The sequence below is a fragment of the Corvus cornix genome, chromosome 10 (assembly GCF_000738735.6).
Source record: "Corvus cornix cornix isolate S_Up_H32 chromosome 10, ASM73873v5, whole genome shotgun sequence".
In the NCBI taxonomy this organism is placed as follows: Eukaryota; Metazoa; Chordata; class Aves; order Passeriformes; family Corvidae; genus Corvus; species Corvus cornix.
This window is the reverse complement of record NC_046340.1, coordinates 4,069,772-4,090,410: the sequence shown is the minus strand read 5'-3', so window position 1 is coordinate 4,090,410 and position 20,639 is coordinate 4,069,772.

Here is a 20,639-nt window from a genome sequence, read left to right as displayed (position 1 = left end):
CTTGCCCAGGCAAGAACAGATTGAGAATTATTATACATCTGTACAGTAAGAGATCAGAATACCATATTCATTCCAGTTTTCTAGCTTTTTTCCTAGCATAGATGCATTTTACAAGTATTTTAATTGCAATATTACTGAAGACTTTTTAATTGCATGTTTAAAATAGGATTTTAATCAGCAAACTTTATTCCACAGACATTCTGCTATGTACCCATATGCAACATAACCACGTTTTTGTTGCATGGCTGCATGAGTTGTGGAGTTAGTAATTGGAGAATTCCATAAGCAACAATAAGGACATGGGGGAATCAATGTATGCAAAAATTAAATTGAGTTCCTAGATTATATATGTGTGTGTGTGTATATATACACACACCATCCTCTAGTTTTTAACTCTACTTAGTACATGCACATCATCCTCAATTATTTTGGATGTGCACATCCATGATTAAGATTTTTTTAGTATCTATTTGTTTTTTAATGTTTCCTCCACATATCATTGTCTGGTGTGATGTGATAAAAATGAGTTGGTTGGAGATGGCTGGTATATTATATGACTAAAGGAGAAGATTGCAAATACAATTTTACCACCTGTTCACACCTGGTTTTAACTTTTCTTTTGTTAATTCCCAGGATTGCTGTACTTTGGTAAGAATTGCTTGCTTTCTTTCCTGAAAGCTGCAAAAGCTGATCTTATTGGACTGTAAGCAGAGCATTGGAAGAATCTAAGAAACATTGGTGTTGTAGGATTTGCTGGTTATGGGCTGTGCCAACAAAACCTGGCTTGTGGTGGGCTCCGCAACCCGAACGTAGGAAAGGTTTGGCTGTGCGACCCTCTGGGAATCCTGGGCACTGTAGGCACAAACCAAGAGGCCAAAACCAAACCCTTGGTAAATATTTCACCCCAGATGCTGAATGAGCAGAAGGGCTTCTTTTGGTGCCATAGCTGCTGCTGAGTTGGCAGAGAGGAATGACACCCAAAAATCAGCGTTTCCTGCAGTGAAAGGTTTCTGTTGATCTGTGCTGAGCACATCCAGGAAGCAGCATTTAGTGTGGCCTCTTGTTGGGGCTAAAGACACCATGTACTATCTGTCCATGAAAGTAAAAAACTTTTGAGGAAGGTCAAAAAGTTCTCATTTTTCTTTGTATCATGAGGCAATGCAGGAACAGCTATTGCAAGGAGACAGAGAAATGTGGACCCTCTGGCTGAGAATAAAAGACTGGAACTTTGAGCTTTGCCAGTTCCAGCTTAATGAGTGGTTTTGAAGCAAAATTGTTCTGGGGAAGGGCTGATAATATAAAAATATATCTGGTAGGTTGGTTTGGTTTTGCTGTAAATTTGTAGTAGGAAAAAAAGGAAAAAGAAATGTTAGCACTGTGGGATTGCTAGGAGTCAAATTTTCTGTCTCTTGACAGAAGAAAATGGAAAGCAAATGCTTCAAATACTGGTACAACACTTACTTGCTAATGCAGGCAGAGGAGGATTACCTAAAGGTTGCTTGACATTACCAGCCCATTGCTCCAGGACTGGTCCTGCAGATCAAACTTCAGCAGAAGTTTAGCTGTCCCTAAGGCATCCTGCACCATATACTTGGATTTTATATGTCTAACCTCTTCCAGGAGACACCAGCTGCCCTGCCTTGGATAACAACAGGCTGTTAAAGGTTTCCACAAGTCATTACATTCAATTAATTCGAGCTTTGGGTTGGGGGGGAATTGGGGGAAGAGTGGGAAGAGGCACTTAGGTGACAGAAGCAGTGGGTCAGCTTGTACTCTCCTGGCTGGCAGTCTCCCAAGTCACCAACCTCCCAAAGAGTTGGAGAAGTGTCTGTCACAGGGTTTCCCTCTGCAGCTTCACACCCCATTAACATGCTCTGCAAAAGTCTACTGTCTGAACAGGAGGAAGCATCACCTCTTGAATCTTTACACCACTCAGTCCTGTTTTGACAGTGCTTGATTATAACCTGTGGCATAAAAAAAAATCAAATGCATTTGCCTGCCTGCACTGCAGAGTGAAGATATTTAGCAGATACGTGGTATAACCTTTCAAAGTTATATCCAGATATTAAATTGCAGAGAAATATTCCGTAGACTGCTTCTAGTGGAAACACAGGATTATTTTAACAGTCTCAAAACTATTCATTACTGTGGAAGAAACCAAAAACAGGCATATCTGGAAGAGAGCAAGATCCAACAATACAAAAATACAAACTCATGACATGGAGGACAGCTGTGGAAAACAAAATTAGCAATGCTTTCACTGGTCAGAGCACATACTGAAATGATAACTAGAAACCCAGAGCGATATTATTATGCTTTTGTTATATGACCTTGTCAGAACTTCACTTGGCTGGAGAAAGTCCTGTAGTTTTGTTCTTTCATTTCACCCCTAGAGCCAAGTATCACTTAGATACATTTATTTTCTCAGCATGTCATTTTAGGAAGTTGTAATTTTACTCAATACACGAAGTCTTTTCTCTGTTCTCAAAAAAAAAGAGAGCCTCTATCCAAACTTGTGCGTTGTGCATCTAAACAGTAAGGAAAATCATTGCATTAAGAAAGCATTTCATTACCAGCCATTCAGACCACATCTTTTTTGAAAAATTGTAATGAATAGCACATTTATACTACAGGCTTCCTTATGTTCTAAACTATGTTTCGACCACAATATCCACACTCAAAAACCTTCCTGTCCACTCTTGCAAATCCCACAATTGTTACAGCATGGAGTAAAATTCCTATTTTGCTTTCAACTAAAATTTCTCAGCATACACATTTGCAGCATAAGTCCTGCTAAAATGCTGGGAGACAAAGCCTGCACATTTGCTCTTATTGCAGCCACATACCCCTATGCTGCTTTCTACTTACCTTAACACCCATCTCATTCCTTCTGTGAAAGCTGCTGCATTGTCCAAGTAAACCAATGCCTGGCATTTCCCCAGTATCCTTCCAGTTGCCCAAGGAAAAAACCTAAAACTGTAGATGAAACTTATCATCCCCCTGTATTAATTAGATGTCCTGAGCTGTGCTTGAAAGGCACTGAATAGTCACACCTAGAAGAGGTCAGTAGAAGGGTCAATTATGAATAAGAGAGCAAAAAGGGGTGGAGTCAGATGACCTTTGAAGGTACCTCAACCATTCCTCAATTTCCAGGCCATTATCAGCAAATTCAGCAATGGCAACATTGCTGACACAGGATGAGACCTCCTTTATCATCTCTTTGGCCTTGCAACTGTATGTGCTGCCTGTCTAATAATCTAACTAAACCTTTTCCTGCTAAGCACCATATGGCCAGGCCACATCATCAGCCACTGCGTGACAGTGCAAGTTATCAGAAGGAACAAAGCAGAAGGTCATGTCCAAAAGTCCAGCTCCTATTTGCTACCACCTGCCTTTCTCAGCAGGTGCTCATAGCCCTGACTTTCCTCAGCAAACACCCACAGAATGGTGAACAGCTTCTATAGACCTCAAATACTCACACGCACCTTGTAGCACGTGAATTTTGGGAACCAAAGTACCACTGCAGGCTTGAGGAGGGCTTGGACAGCCTGTCCTTTCAAAGGCAAGCATCCAGCTACACTGAGCACGTTCACCAGCCATTAAAATATACATAAACCAACTGCCTGCCCAACTGGCTGTGACAGTGTAGGCCATGACACTCCTGGGCTGACAGCTCCCAAGTAACCCCAAGTTTCTACCACAGGCTTCCTGACCCTTACCAGAAAAAGCCAACCACCCACAGAATTTCCACGTCCCCTGTGCCGATGTCAGGATGGGATGCCAGCCATCTGTCACTGACTCCACACCCCAGCTTCAAGGGCAACAATCTAGACTGAGACGTTTACCAAATGCCTTCATCCTGCCAAGAATTAATTCCTCCCTCAAGCCCTCCTGACATTTCCATGGATCAGAAACTGTTAATTAAACACTTCCAAGCATGTCTTTTCCCCCGGTTTGCACCCTGAATGCAACACCAGTGCAGCAGCAAGCAAGAACTGCTCACCTGCCTTGCTTCCAGCTGGATTTGACTACAGCAAGGAGCAGATAGAGCTGAACTCATCCATTCGTCCCCAGAACCCTTCTCTGGAGTCATGGAACCTTTACACTAACCTAGTACAGCAGTCATGAAGCAATGAAACCCTTGAGGAGCACACAGAGAACCCAGTTCCCCAGAGCTGCAGCTCTATTGCCACGGGTACGTAGACATCAGGCACAAAGCTCTGCAGCTGGGCTTTGTGGGCTTTGACTGGCACACAGGGAGCCTGAGAGCTACTGCAGATGCCTTGAACCAACACATGGAAAAAACTTTCCAGCTTAATTTCAAGATGATACTTTTCCGATAGATTTTTATCTTATGTGCCCTGAAAACTCTGCACTCCTGGAGGTTTATTTTCCAAAAACTGTTTTCATGTATTTTGCCTACATGCACAGGTGAAATACTTTAAACAAACCTGCTCCTTTAACTGTTTGCTTAAGTGGATGCTATTGCAATGAATTATCTTTCTTTAGCCACAGCTGCCTCCCAATGGATTTCTTCTGTTTCTTACAGGGAATTTAACAGCACTCTCTCCAGTCCAACAGAACTGACAAACTGCTTTAGTTTAGTGAGGCTCCATGCTGGGCCAGTCCCAGAACCTTCTATTCTTTACAAACAGCGTTTCTTTTTTAAAAGGTGCAGAGAGTTTGTTTCCATATGCTCAGGATTTCTCAATACTGCTGTTCTTACAAACTAGTAAATGAATGCCTCTAGCTAGCAGTAACATTTCTATCAATGTAACAGCCCAGCCCACAGGGATCTAATTTACTGAAACTGGTTAAGTGCTACACAAACATCATCTAGAGAGATTAATTGGCTGTTAAAGTTTGATTGCTTTGCAATCCCTTGGTGATGGTTGGAAAATGAAAAAGTGATCTTTTGTCATTACGTAAATACCTTAAGGTACAGTATATATGCAGGGCTTTGTGTACATTTTATAAACACAGCGAGTCTTCAGTGGGTAGGAGAGCCATGACCCATTTATTTATACTGAAATTTATTTAGTATATTCATTATGGATGACATTTTCCTGAAGTTTATTTAGGAGCAAAGTCTTCCCAGGCTGTAATTAATCCAAATTAAAACACATTTATGCTGATCATTAAAGCAATTTGTTGCAGACAAGTTTCCATTTGATCATTTCCCAAAGTCTGTATTACTGTATTCTGAATCTTCCATTTCCTAAGTGCAATTTTTCATTTCTTCTAAAGAACAAATAAAAATACCGTAAGCCAGATACCCCTGGCTTCTGGAATTTTTCCACTCAGAGGTTCCCTGAAGTTACAGGGGAGTTTTGTATCACTCTTCTATTACTCAGTTTTCTCCACTTCTGGTTTGTGAAACCCTTGCTTAACCAAGAGTTTTATAACCCTGGTTTTCTCAGGGGGAGAGCCCTAATCAGATGTGAGGAGTGGTGTACAGAGCAGCTCAAAGCTCCGTTCACCAACCATGCTTCAGGGTTGTGTGAGGAATCAGAACTAGAGACCAGCCCCATGAGCTGTCAGTGTGATCATTCCATACAACTTCAGCAAGTGAAAACAGCTGATTTACCCAGCACAGTCCTGTGGATGTAAGAAACTACTTTTTCCTGAAAAACTGTCATAGTTTTTTCACAAGCTACCTCATTGACAACACTTACACCTCCAGTACCTCCAGGCATGCCCAGAGGGATAAGTCCCCCTCATTAGTGTTTGTTTCAGCATTTAGGACGGTCCAGTAAGGATCAGAAATACGTAGGCAACAGAGTAAGAAAAGTGCTGTTAAGATCAGAATGGAATTACTGAAATCACTATTAGCAATGTGAATAAGAAAAGAAACATTTTTCAGATTCAGGGGAATCTGAAGCTCTTGCATAGTAGTAAAAATCCTTTTTATTCTTAGGCTCAGGAAAATCTGATCAGGAATCAGCAATACAAAATCCTCAGCATCCCACGTTAAATTGCTCCACCACTGATCTATGACTAAATATCCATAATAGTTCAGCATCTGGGTTGCATGTAAAGCTGTAATACAGAGGGTGGGGAAAACCTAAGAACTGTAGCACAGACTTCATATAAAACAGTCCTAAAATAGACTTTCCAAACGCAGAGCATGAAGAATTTAAACAATTTGCAGATAGCAATACATTTGTATTCTGGGTATATGAACAAAAAACACTTTGTTTTATGCTGCACACGAGTGTGACACCCCATTTATTGGGGAATTTGCACAGTTCTGAAAGAGAGAAAACTGAATAAACCTGCTCCTCCAGCTGGGGTGTAGGGCAGGGGGTGGGAGTTAAATCTGTAGTGAAGTCCACAGCTGGTACAGGAAAATAGGTAATGGCCTTTTGGGAAAAGTAATGGAAAAATCTATGATTGTGTGCATTAACAGACACTCAAGCTACCATTGCAGAGCTCAGATACCATGGTGACGAGCATGTCATAAAACAAAGAACGAGTACCAGCTTATAGAGTAAAATGTTCTCACAGATCTGTCCATCAAATGGGCATGGACCTAGATTTTTTTAAAAAAGAAAACCAAAAAACACCAAACCACACCAACACGGCCCCAGGAAAGGCATCTGTGGCACAGGAGGTGCCTAGCTCAGTCCTTTAGAGCACCTTATCTGCCTTGTTAATTAGAGCTGTGAACTTGCCTTCGGCCATTTCATCAGATCTTGGGCCAGCAGAGGGGAGGGGGAGAGTTTGGAGTTTGGAAACCAAGTTCTTCCAAGCTAAATGCAAATATCAGCTCTGCCAGTGTTTTCAAAAGCTGTTGCATACATCCTTCCCCTTCCCACCCGCCTTCTCCTCCACCACCATTCCGTGAGGCCTGGAGAGCCAAGCGCCACCCAGGAGTGCTTAATCCAAGAGATGCCACTTGCATCCAAAAGATTATCACTGGATTTGGCAAGTGAGATATGCTGGAGGCTGAGATTAGCAGGGGAAGAGGGAATGCACTGTTTGGAGCTGTTAATTATCATCTACCAAACAAACCTTTTGCAATGCTGCCCATGCAGCTGAAGCCTGAATTTGCACTCTGCAGTAGGGGCGAACACACCAAACCCTACTTTAAATTATTTAAAACTGTCATACAGCTGGCTTGGATCATGTTTGTGTAAAATAGCTGACTCAAAACCTCAGAATGCTTATCCTGTTCAGATTATGTTCCATCACTCATTCCTGTATTTAAATGAAACAGTTTCAAAACAGGCACCTATATCACTTAGGAAAGAAATACACTTAAAAAGAAGTAATAAAACTGTCTCCTTTCTGCAGTGAAAAAGATCCTAATTGCCTTACGCTTACTAACACCTCCCAGATTTATGGTGCCAGTTGGATTCATCTCCCTCATATCCCATTAAGAGTGGCTATTTCCTGTCAAAGATACACTGAGCAGACCCTGTGCTCCTGCTCTAACCCACAGATAACGAGAATGGCAGCTCCCTTATTTACACTGCAGTCCTCTGGCAGTAACACTGTTTGCCTTCTTTGCTGCAGCTGTGCACGTTGGGATCAGCACTTCAAGGATTTTTATGTTCACTTGAAAGTGTCTTTCCCGGGCAGCACGCTCTGGAATCTCACCCGTTGTATACGACGCTTTAAAGTGGCTCCCACCTTTTACAGCTTCCTAACTGACTGTTCTGCAATTTATGAGCACAAACTTAAATGATCTGAATCTCCTGTATCTAATTGCAGCCAGGGAGGCCTCAGCATTTGTTGTGCCTTTTCATTGATTTCTAGCCTCGAAATCCTTGCTTTGTACAGCATTGTCAGAGGCAATTACAGTACACGTGTAAAGCCTGGATTTCACCATAGATCCTAAAATCTCACACTACAGAAACCCTTCAGAACCTGTAAGGCTTACTGATGGTTCCAATTTACTTTCTGAAGCTGGCCCCAAGTCATTTGCCTCCTCCCCTTCCCACCAAGTATATTGGGTTGTTCAGTTTGTGGAGGTTTTTAATTTTCTTTTTTTCATGAAACCAATACCCCATTCTTTTAATATCTGTAAAGAATTTAAGCATATTCAATACAGGATTTTTGTCATCTGGCTTCTATTGAGAGCAGCAAGACACTGACAACAGAAGAGCTGCCAGCACTTTATAATGCCCAGCATCATCTCTACACAACTTTCCTCAGAGATCTCATGATTCTGGAAGGATCTCTTTGGCTTTTCACACTGCTTTGCTGCCTGCCAAAGGGACTGGTTTGTACTTCAGGACGTAAATGGTTAATCATATGATATTTTTTCCAAGTGTTTTCTCATTTGGGCCATTAAAATTCACTTAAACTTTAAAACAGCTTCTAAGACTTTCCACTTGAATGACATCAAACAGTGCAGTCTAAAGTTTTCCAGTATGTTACTTGACCCCTCAAATGAAGGCGTTATATGTTAGTCACATTCTAGACCTCAGGAATCTCTTCAACTCAGAGGTTTTATTTTTTTTTTTTTTTTTTTTTTAAGTCTGCTTAAAGCTTTAAATCTCCATTTCCCCATCCAATACTGGTAGATGCAAGTTATGTTCTCCACATACTACTTACAATTTCTATTACCTTGAAACAATTCTTGTGTTGCTTTTCTGGTAGAAACATATCTGAATGATGACTGAAAGACATCTTTGCACTTCCAGCATAGAATTACTGCAGCTGCAAATCTTTCATCATAAGTCTGAATGATTTTCCCATATTTTTCAATCATTGCTTTCTCACTGAAGGAGTTACTAGAGTGCCTTGCACTACAGTTTGGATTTTTAAATCTAAAGTAACCAGAAAGTTATTTGACTTTTATAGGTAGCCCAGTGAAGGACTCCCTTACTGCCACAATCTAATAGCATCCCCCGCTTATATTAGATTGTTTTAGCAGTGATTAAATTGAAACCATATACTGGATGCTTTTTTCAGTTGTGTTATAGGAAAATCTATCCTTAAGTTTCGCTTATTTCATAAAGTTGAGAAAATAAAATATTTAAAGTCAGACATCACAAGATCTTATGGATATTAACTCTTACACATCCTAACTTGGCATACTACTTTTCTTCTGTGATGTTCAGCCTAATGCCTGCATTCATGCTATCACAGGCAAACTTGAAATATCATCAAACCTCTGCTCACCCCAACAATTTGGCCTTTAATTCATAAGATATCACATACAAATGTGATAATAGCGCTCCAGTCCTTTACTGAAAATTACAAAAAAGTAACACTATACTTGCCATCTTTCCACTGAGCTGCACTTTCTTTAGATCTCTTTGGTAAAGGGAATATTGCCCACGTTTTAAAGCAACAGAGGATTTAAGTTGTGAAAGGCTGATTCTTAAGTTCTCTGCCCAAGTGAGAAAATAACAGTTTCAGTAAAGGGACAAACAAGTTTTATTTCTATTAGACATAAAATAATGACAACACTTATCATCCCCAGTTCTTCCCACCCAATTCTCCTTATGACTTTGAGGAAGTACAGTGAATTCATTTGCCAGAATAAGCACAAATAGTGTTGTTACAGCCCCTTTTGTTCATTTCTTCATATTAAATTCTGGCACATAAAGGCCAAACCCAAACAAAATATGCACATGCTCCACAATGTCAGTCATTGAAGACCTGCCTTACCCTAGCGAGCATCTGTATCTAAATATCATTAAATGTTATAGAATCAGTAATATCAACATACTGACTGCCTGCAAAAAGGAGTTCCCCCCACTTTCGTGTCAAAAAAGCCCCCCCAAAAAACCCCACAAACAAAAAGCTCCCCACATTTGGGATAAAGCCTTTCTCAGGCTGATCCTTTGCAAAACAAAACTTCCAAGACAGACAGTTCAAATTAACTAAATCTAAGTACTCCTATTAACATTTAGGAACAAGTTTCTGAACATAGCCCTGACAGCGATGCTGGGATTATAATTCTGGAAGTATCTGTAGATGCTGAGCAACTCCTAAACCCAACAGCCCTGGCATTTTTGTTAAAATAGCCACCCCTGCAAGCATTCATCTCTTAGCACAGGCTCAGAATTACAGCATTTGCTGTCATTCCTGTAGGAGCTGCTCTAATATCCTTGACACTGTGTTTGTGTGGCACATACAGGAGCACGGAGCACCAATGCAGACTTCCAGGAAATCTCACCTGGGCCTTTTTCGTCTTGTTTTCACCAGACAATTGCAAATATCTGGCTCTAGAGTTATAATGTCTAATTTATTCATATTAGCCTTACTGAAAGCCACTTCTCTACTGATGTGTCTCTCTGGAGAATCCATGGCTCCAGTTGCCCAAGGTACTTTTCAACTGTCTGTTTACTAAAGCAATACTTTAAAAAGGGAAAAACAACCAGAAGATAGAAAAATAAAAAACCCCAAAACAACACAGACAAATGCAAGAGTTCTCAGGAGACTGAATTTAACAGCACTTGTAGACCACAGAGTGAAGACCCACCCCCCTCAAGTGATTGCTGTAATTTCTTCAAGAGAATTACAAATAGCATTTAAAATAAGGTTAATTAAACTGGAATGTCTGACTACAATTTCTTTCCCTTGCCTTAGGAATAAAAAAAAAAAAATCTCAAACTTTGAAAAGCATCAAAAATTTTGAAGCTCCATTTGTTCAAAACATTTGTTCATGTCTCAGGTCACAAAGGAAATCTTTGCATCATTTTTGCTCATATGGGAATATTATAAGGGCATATTCATATTCCCTTTAAATTTCTCAATACTTGAAGCTGAATATCACAGCCCTTTCAAATTACATAAAGAACAACTTGGCATGAAATTAATGTGGATGTGGGGCTTAGGTTATTTTTAACACATATTTCGAGCACTTTTTTCTCTCTTGCCATGCAGCAGCAAGAACTAAGAACATTTCAGTCAAAGTTTAAAAAGGCATTTGACTAAAAATTGGAAGTGGTTAACATTCTGATGCAATTTTAACTGCCACGTGAATATCTAATTGGGCAATCTCTTGCCTTAATGGGCTGTTTCAAAGTGCTCTGTCCTCACAACTAATGACTGATTCAGTTTCTACAGCAGAACTAACTCAGATTATACTTCTTATCAATTTTAATTCATATGATCTTATGAGTTCCTTCAGAAAGGGTAGCCATTTACCAGAATCCTATAGGTAGATACTCCTCACACATTACCAGGGGAGTGCTTGGGGGGAAGGTGTGTGTGTGGCATGGTGTGTGATACAAGACCTCAGAGCATTAGGTGTTATGAAAGCCAAATAACATTTAGGTGAAACAACTTCTCCCCAACACCCCTATTTTATGCTTTTTAAAATACTCAGCCAAGCAACTGCTGGTTAAATATCACAGAAATGGTCACAATACTACACAAACTGTAGCATACCCCATAAATCTCACTGCATATGCAGTCATCACTCACATGCAGTAGTGATGTGTGTATTTTAAATTTCACATAATCCCATTATCTAGGAACACCAAATGCAGACAACTGTATAATTTCCAAAGACAGCTTCTTGGCATATAAACAAAGTTATCTCCTTGCTAATAAATTAAACAACTTCCATTGTGAACCAAAAAAAAAAAAAAAAAGATATTGCTCTATGCCAAGATTAGGCATAAATTTATGGGCTCCGAGAAATTAAGAAAATATTATCTGTTCAAAAAGAAGTCTCTGCACATACAATAACTCCATTCATTTTCATGATCAGCCTTTTGTTCCAGTCTCCTCATGAAGATCTACAGCTTCTTCCCACCTTGGTTCCTAAATGTAACTTTCTTCTATAAATAAGGAATAAATATGGACCCAATGTCAGTGATTCCACCCAGCTTTGGCTCTGACCTATTGACATTTTTGAAGAATACCAAGCACAGGGACACATGCAGCAGTTCTATGTCCCCCACACTGGGGGAAGGCAGTCAGGAGGTCAGTAATGACCTTTAAATGAAGGTTATGGGGAAGAGAGACCCAGTGCCAGGACTGGATTGGCCAGAGGGACACAGGAACCTTCTCAGGAACCAGACCTGATCACTCAGCTTAGCACAGGATCATTCTCTTCATTGCTCTGCTGAGCAAGATCTATGGCCTGTCAAGTACAGATGTGTGAAGAGGCCTGTAAACCTACACAGATCAAACTGAGCATTTCCTACAGATTCAAACTGAGTTATGGTCTACAGGAGTGGTGCAGCCCAAAATAAATGACAAAATAAGTTACTTTTTTCTAATGGCTTTGATGGGACTGTAGAAAAAGCTTCTTCTCTCATGAAGATGTTGCATATTCTATTAAGTGACCTGACCTATACACGACATACATTTAAAAATTCATTAAATCCTGCCAGCAGTAGTAAAGTAGAAGGATGAAGGAAAGACTGACAATTAGCTAAAGTCTAACCAAATTGAAAACATTACAAGGATTAGCTCATGCTGAAGTTTAAGAGGAAATTCAAAACTTTAGGGTTTTAATAGGGTTTTTATTTGTCATTTGTCTCTGGGTTTAAGAATTGGGGTCAAAAGTGGAATTAACTGTTTGTTCAGAGCCATGACATTATATTCTTGCTTTATCTAACATTCCACAGGAGGAGTTGAAGTCCACTGAAAAATAATCCATTGGGGGTTTTTTTTATATTCAATCAGGTACTCCTACCTGCACCAAAACAAGTTTTACATTTCTCACATGGCTGCCACCTCCATCTGAACTGAGGCTGCCACTGCTGGCAGCAACTTCCCAAACCCAGAGCAGTGGCAGCAGAGCCCATGAAGAGCTGCAGTCATGAACAATTTAAGCAGACACAGACTAAGCATCTGCAAGAGCATTACACTCCAAGCTTCAGTGGTTTGCTTTTTCTTTGCACTAGTGCTTGCATTTTTACTACGTGGCAAAAATATCTAGAGGCGTAGGTGGAAGGGGTTTTAATCTATGACTTGTTTAACTTCAAAACAATAAATAAAAAATAAAAATCAATTAGAACAGGCAGGAAAAGAGAGCTGCTTTTGTTGGCTGCAAATGAAGGAGTCTGATATATCCTTTCATAAACAAACCTCCTCTCTACTAAGGTTTCTTGTAAGAACAGGCAGGCTTCAAAAGAGGTTCAGAAACTCAGTGAGGATAGGAACCCAAAAGTTCAGAAAATACATGTGTCTGCAAAGCAGAGCTGGAAGTCCCAAGAGGGCAGCTTGAGTGAGACTTTCTAGTACTTACCATGTCTGCTTGAGCAGGAATGGTACTGTAAAAACAACCTCCCAGGGTGCTTTTCAGGAAACTAGACATTTTCTGCTGAACCAGCCAGAACCCATTAATTTCAATGCATAAAATGATGAATAGAGAAGCTGGCTGCCCTCAAAGGTAAACAGAGGTCAAGGTGGAGCTTGGCAAGCAGCTTGTTTTTGGCTAAAATACCACCCAAAAAAAAAAAAAAAAAAACACCAACCCCAAAACTGTTTCATGCAAAACTGCTCAAATTAAAGGAAGTAATTTACATAAAGCTTTTATAAACTATTTTGTTCATCTTCCAGGAATAATCCTGTTGATGAGTTTAATGGTAGAAACATTATCAGATCAGAACACTTTAGGGAAAACCAAAAAACCATGATTTTGTATGTCTTATAAACAGACACCATGATATTCAGTGTGACCAACCATGCATATACCTGTCCAAAAAAAAAGGCTTACAAATAGATTTTATTTAACATCAAATTGCAAGTTAGCTGCAGCCAGCAATGAGAAAATAAGGTTAAAAGTCAGTAAATCAGTAAAAACAGTAAATAAATAACTTCCTGCTTATTCTTCTCTGGATGTTGACAATTTTATCAAAATTGGCTGTTGTTCCTTGAACCACAGTGCTGCATCTTTGCAGCTGTAACAGGCTCCATGTTTAGACACCCAGGAGAGGGGCCAGGTTGCAATGGAAAAATGACAAACAGTATATTCTTTCAAAGTATCTTTGTGCTATTTCAAGTAAACAAGAGCCTTGACTGACAAACCTTCACAAGTCTCAATTAGTAATCCATTGAACGAGTACTAATTGAGGCCTGTGAAGGTGCTCTAAGGTAAGATTTGCAGGGTTCCTGCTTTCTTAGTGTATAGATGGAGTTAATAAAGTTACCAAAACTGGGGTAATGAGAACAGTTTTGCTCTTCTTTCCTTTCCATCCTCCAGATAACCCCATTTTAATTTCTGCCTAACCCCACATACAACTTCGCTCCTCCTGTGGTGTTTAGTTTTCTCCTCTCCAGACCCGTTTTAGCCCCAAGGCAAGACACAGAAGGTGAGGACTGTCAGAGGAAGGAAAGGAGGAGTGGGAGGGAATGCCCTTCCCTTGCAGCCTGGGACTGAGCAAAACAGGTTTCCAGAAATTCCCCACTTTGTCATCTCAGGCAGTGCCAGAGAAAACAACTGAGGAAAGCAGTCACCTGAACCCATGGCCAGACTCTCACTTACATACCCCACTGGCCTCTGCTTGCCAGCAGATGTGATCAAACATGTTCCTAGCTCCAGGGATCCCAAACTGACAAATTTCATACATCAGCCTTCCACAGAAATAGAAGGAAATCGATCACAAGTGTTAACTCATTGCACAGTCCTAAAACTCAGCTGCTTGTGATGCCGCTGGCTTGCTGGTAGATACAGCAAGGGGACTGGAGGTAGATTTTAATTGCATCTCCCAAGAGATACCCATCTGCCATCTTCATGGAGCAGAATCTGATCAGAGCAATCTACCTCTACCTGTGGCCAAAAAAAGCTTTGCAACAATGCAGATCAAAATGTCCTTGCCTTAGAAAAACATTACAAATAGATATTTTGCTTGCACTTAGACATAAGAGGCATGTTTTGACCCAGGCAAGTCCAGGCTAGGTTGCCCCTGACCTTGACTAATCTTTTCTTGGCAGGTTTTTCATGTGTATCATCTCCCTAGAGCACAGCACACAGAGAGCTTCCAGTTGCTAATGCAGCTCTTCTTTCCTAAGCATGCCCAGATGACGAGTTGGAATCTAGATTTTCCATGAAACTTGTTGTCAGCAGACCTTTAAGGGCAAGGGAAGACTAAAGGATTGAAATGAAGATATTTAGAGGAAAACACGGGATAAAGGAGAAGAGAGTAAAATTGAGATTCATGTTCTAAAGGAGAATGGATAAATTATTAGAGAAGAGAATTAAACAAGGAAGAGTGGCAATTCTAGGGAGCATAGGATAGAAAATAAGAAAGCATTAGCATAGGAATCACCCCCCAGGAGAAACCCTGCGTCCTAGGAGTAAGTGAAAGAGGGGTTTTACAGGAAAAAAAGGTGCTGTGGCTCCATCATGCAGCAATATTTGCTTCTGGCTCTGCACCTTCCTACCTCTGACCTACCCTACAAGACCACTTGTAGGAAGGGCTTTAAGTATTTCAACCCTTGGTATTTATCATTTAGTCTTTTTTAGTCAAGATCACAATATTCATTTTTGCAAACTCTAAACCTGTTAGGTATCACTGAAAGGGTATCCCTTAAGCTATCAGAGTGACATGTGCCCAAAGAAGTGCCTGTCATACAGCAGGACAAAGCAGCATTTAGATCACCCAGGTCAGTTAATCAGCCAGGAAGAACTGGATACACAGTGCTCTAGTGCCTGCAGAAGGGGTGTAATAAGCTGCCTTAGCCAAAAACCCTCATCCCTGCCCTAGAGCTACAGATTATCAGATAACTTATTGCACATTCACACAGCAACTTTTATCCTGTGATCCCAAAACCACTTTGTAGGCCATGCTTCCAGCATAATTTATCTATTCATACATATTCTCCAACAGCAGCCACACCAAAGTCACAGGTAATATTTCATTTTCACCAAGAGGTGAGGATGAAGCATTTTTTAAACCAGATTCCTCCTGCTAACCAGAGAAACACCACATGCTAAGTAATACAACTTTCCTTATACTGGAATAAGATTCTAATTATTCTCTAATTTTGCCAGCTTCTATGAATCATGAGGAAGATATTAAAGCAAAAGTAAATATTGGTTCCTTGTCCTATTTACAGTAATCATCTCAAACAATGAAGCTAGTTGAGTCACTTACATTATTAGAAGGTGTATGTGGTTATATTTTCCTCATTATTTTGCAGATAACTCCCTGCAAACCAAGTGTTACTCTGAAGAATTACTGAAGTCTAAGCAGCAGCTGTGCCCACCCTACCAATGCAATGCAACTTTTCTGAAAATTCAAATGCAGTCTGTTCCCAGGCATGAGCAGAGTGGCAGCAGAGAGATGAGTATTGCAAAGCAGCAGCAGACTATAAACCTTACAGAGATCAACAGCCTCACATTTATCAGCAGCTACAGATTTTCACAGTGTGGTGAATACAAAAAAACTCCATCACTGCTCAGCCCCCCTTCAAAACACACCTCTCCTCAAAAATGGCTACTAAATTAATTTTCCAGGAGAGCCTTAAGTATCTTGAGCAAATAAGACTGTACTACATCCTTCTGGCATTCCTTTCATCCCAGAGAGCACTGCACACATCACTTAAATCAAATACTTGTGTTTTCACTCTTGTTTTTTCAATGACCAGATGTTTGAGCACTACTGTCAGTGGTTAGAAGAGAAGGAGCCAGAGAAGCATGATGAATAGCAAGAGGATGAGTGGGCACCATTTCAAAAAGTCTGTGCTTTAAATCCGTTAGTATTCAAGAGGTTTAAGTGCCATGATGCTCAACTCACTTTATCACAAAGATTTAAATAGCCTGTTCTGCTACTGTAAGTTAGATAATCAGGGGCATGAACATTTCAGTTATAAAAGCTTGAACAGCTACAACACTGGTTGATAATTATAGGTGTGCAATTTTATGGAAATAAAGATCTCTTCGGACTGAAAGACGAGATTTTTCTTCCTTTAGCCTGGCAATTTTATTTACAGAAATGAAAGTAAGACATGAAGTTTCCTGAAAAAATAAAAAAATTCATTTACAATAATGCCTCACAAAAGGATACTCAAGTCATACTTGTGCTGGCCTTTGAAACAAAAGCCTCCATTCAAGTGAAAGAAAAGCAGAACAGTTCATACACAAATACACTTGACAGTACGAGTCTTTCAAGAAACATTGGAATAACAAACACACAAAAGCATTTTGGTGTAATCTCACTATCCTTCTGATCTGAATGTCATAGAGAAACAGCAGAAAGTTAAAGCTCAAATCTGGATTACTTAAAGTCTAAGTAAAAAGATATCTTTGACACACTTCATTGTACGCACTTCAAAGCTCTTTACTGGTTTTCTGTATAGATTCTGTTTCACCTTTTGCCTACAAGAAACCAACTCTCCAATGGAATGTGCAGCTTTTTAAGAGCAAGTACTTTACTCTGTTGGGGAATAAATACAGGGGAAAAAGCCTGAAAGCCATATTCAACCAGACCTATGAAGGAAAAATATCACCATCTTAGAGTTCAGGTACACTGGGGGCTTGCTCAACTCTCTTCTTAAAGGGGAAAAAACCCAAGCCAAGTCTCTGGAGTTAAGAGTAAAGGACAGAGGATGGTTTTTCATCTGAAAAATGCCAAGACATAGCCCTGCCATAAGTGCAATGCAGGGACACTGCCTTGCTCTCCAGCCTGGGGAAAACATCACAGGCTGAAGACAGCCATAGGAGTGCATTTTGTGTCTGTGGCAATCTGTTTTGTACCCAGGGGGCTCCTGTGCAAAAAAAAAAAAAAAGGAAATAAGTCAAAACACACACAAAGAAATAAGTCAAAGCATGCAAATAATTCTTGATTGAGCAGGAAAATGGAGAGAACATGTTTCAGTTCTGTCAGATCCCAAGAGTTTTTAAGCCAGAAGTATTACCAGTATGATCCACCATCCAGTCCAAAATTCCCTAACAACGTGACAAGCTGGCTTGACAGCACTGCTTGCAGAAGATAACACTCACAAAAAACACAGACATTTTCAAAAAGGGTCACGCAAAGAAAGAAGCAATGCAACATTTTTCCATGTCATCAGCACGAAACTCCACCAAAAAGCCAAGACTGAATTTTGAAGTGACAATATTAAAAAAAGTTTTCTGGCTGTTTCCTGCAGAATCTGAGTTGCAGCAAGTTCTCCCCAGTACACTCTAATCCTTCAAAAGCCTTTCCTCTCACGCCTGAGGCTTGGCTGGGGGATCCCTGTTCTTTGCATAAGTTCCTCACTCTTAAGTGCCCTCTTCTGCCATTCCTTACCCACCACCTGCCACGGTCCAAAAACCTCTCCTGTGACTGCACTCAGTAGATCTCTTCCCCCTCCTTCCAGACTATTTGTGCATTCATTCCTTAGAGAAACCATCCCAAGCCAAAATCAAACAGCTGTCCATCACAGCTAGAAAAGGCATCCTGAAATCACAACAGCTACCTTGACCTGGCTTCAGTGGTCTCAGAGAGGCCTTTGGAGAAAAGGCAGCTTTCTACTGACCCAATGAGTTGCTATTTTTTTATTTACTCAAAGTTCAGCACTGGCATTCAAATTCTTTACTAGTAGTGCAAGGGAGACCATAACAGGTACAAGGTACAAGAGACACCAGAACAGCAAAGAGTCCTACCACAAATGTTGTTTCTGCATTACCTTATTTCCCAGCAAATGTAGTTATTTTGCATGGCACACACTAATGCCATATAGTTCCCATTTCCTGAGTAAAATTTATAAAATATTTTTAAGCCAGATTTTCATCTCAGTTCTTAATCTCAGACTACTTCTGAATTAATCTATTTGTTTGTATGTGAGATTATCAGGAATACAGAGCTTTATTTCACTCAGTTATAAATCAAAGCTTGATCAGTACTACTCCCAAAGTTCAAAGGTTCAAAGCTGCCTCTTCAATCATTAACAATAAATAGTAGTAACAGTATTACCCCAATCATGACCATTTTTTTAACAAAAATCTCCAGTTACCTAGTTTTATCATACTCAAGTGATTAAAGGGAATGATCTGAACAATTTCCTTGGATAAATTGCCTTCTTAAATCCCTGTACAATGGTTTTTAAATGACTACCAAATTAAAGAGCAAACAGTGTTCTGAGAGTAACTGGGAAGGGTTATCCTTGATTCCTTTTCCACTTCTTTTAAAAGGTAATTTATAATATTACTAAAAAACCCACTGGCAGAAACAACATGCAGTTGCCAAAGATCTTTGATCTTCATCAGTAACTGCCACACCATGTTTAGTGAAGTGATTTATGATCAGACAAAATTCACAACTCTACATATTCCAGTCACAGGCTCTCTTTAAGGCAATTGGTGTGACCGTGCGTGGTGGGCCATAGAAAACATTTTCTAAGAAACCTTGAAAAACAGGACTACCCCACTCAGTGACAGCAGTAATGAACCTCAGACATTTCAACTTGCTAGACAGCTTTTTTCAACCCTATCTTTGCTCCTGAATACTTTGCAGCCTTAAGTAGTTTGTTGTCTACACATACTAAGCACCTCTCAGCACCATCATCTTTCCATATTCCAACGCCATGAAAGCTGAGTTACATCAACTTCCTGCTCCCAGCACAGGTCTAGACCCTTTGACCAGTCCATCCTGTCTTCTAATTAACTTTTCAGGTAAAAGAGGTTGCTGCTCTCATAATCAGCCCTTTCAAGCTTTCACGATGAGACTTTATATCTCTTCAGCACAGAACGGCTTAGGCTGGCTAAGAGTCACTTGAATTATTTTTTAATAAACACAACTACCTTCCACTGATCTGTGCAAATTTTATTTGTTTGACAGAACTGGTCAAACTCTAGAATCAATTGCTAGCAAATGTTTTCAATGATACAAGCATTGGCTTGTGCTTCTCTTTGTTACTAATTGGTAAGGTGGTGAAAGGGTATTTGAAGGATTTCCAAACAAGAACAGTTCTACACATATCAGTATGCCACAAGATGCAGCATTTATTTAAAGTTAACTTCAAATGGCTTGAATGATCTATTTATAACTGGTCATTCAGAAAAATAACCAAGCAGTAAAGAAAAAACCTCTGCCATCCATCCAGAAAAAAGTCATGCTGTGAGCCAAGTGACAAGGCATCCACCACAAAAGGCAGATAGCAGAAGAGAACAGTTAATAGGCAGTTCATGTTGAAAATAAACAAAATGTGCTAAAGCAGTGAATAGCAGCTATAAGGGTAGCAAACTTCATCTGCCATTGAAAAATAAAGGGACAATATTTTCCAGCTCTGGCCCCAAACAGCATCACCTTTGATTGAAACTTGATCAAAACATCACCTAAGCATCTCTTGAATTCAGGTATTTTACTACATCATCTGTAATAAAACATCTAAATAGTACCAGTGCTCCACTCACAGCCAACTACAATTTAAAATAATAGTAATTCGACCATCCGACACCGACTTAAACCTCTCCCTCTTAGCCCTCCAAGCCCCGTTTTCTCCAAGACATTGCCTGATCGTTTCTTTCCAGCATCGCTTGGTTGGCTGCAGACATTGCATTTCCAAGTGAGATGTGGAGTGTCTGCCCTGGCAGGCAGGGTGCTGATCACCGGCACAGACATTAGCAGATAAAATACCCAGTGCCACCTCCTTAGCAGATCAGCTCCCAGACACGGACAGCAAAGAAGGGAAAAGAATGAGGCCATTGTTCAGAAGGTGAGTGCTGAGCACAGGAATTGCACATTGGCAAAGCAGAATCAGACAATTCAAAATACCTTAAAATATTTGTTTCCTTG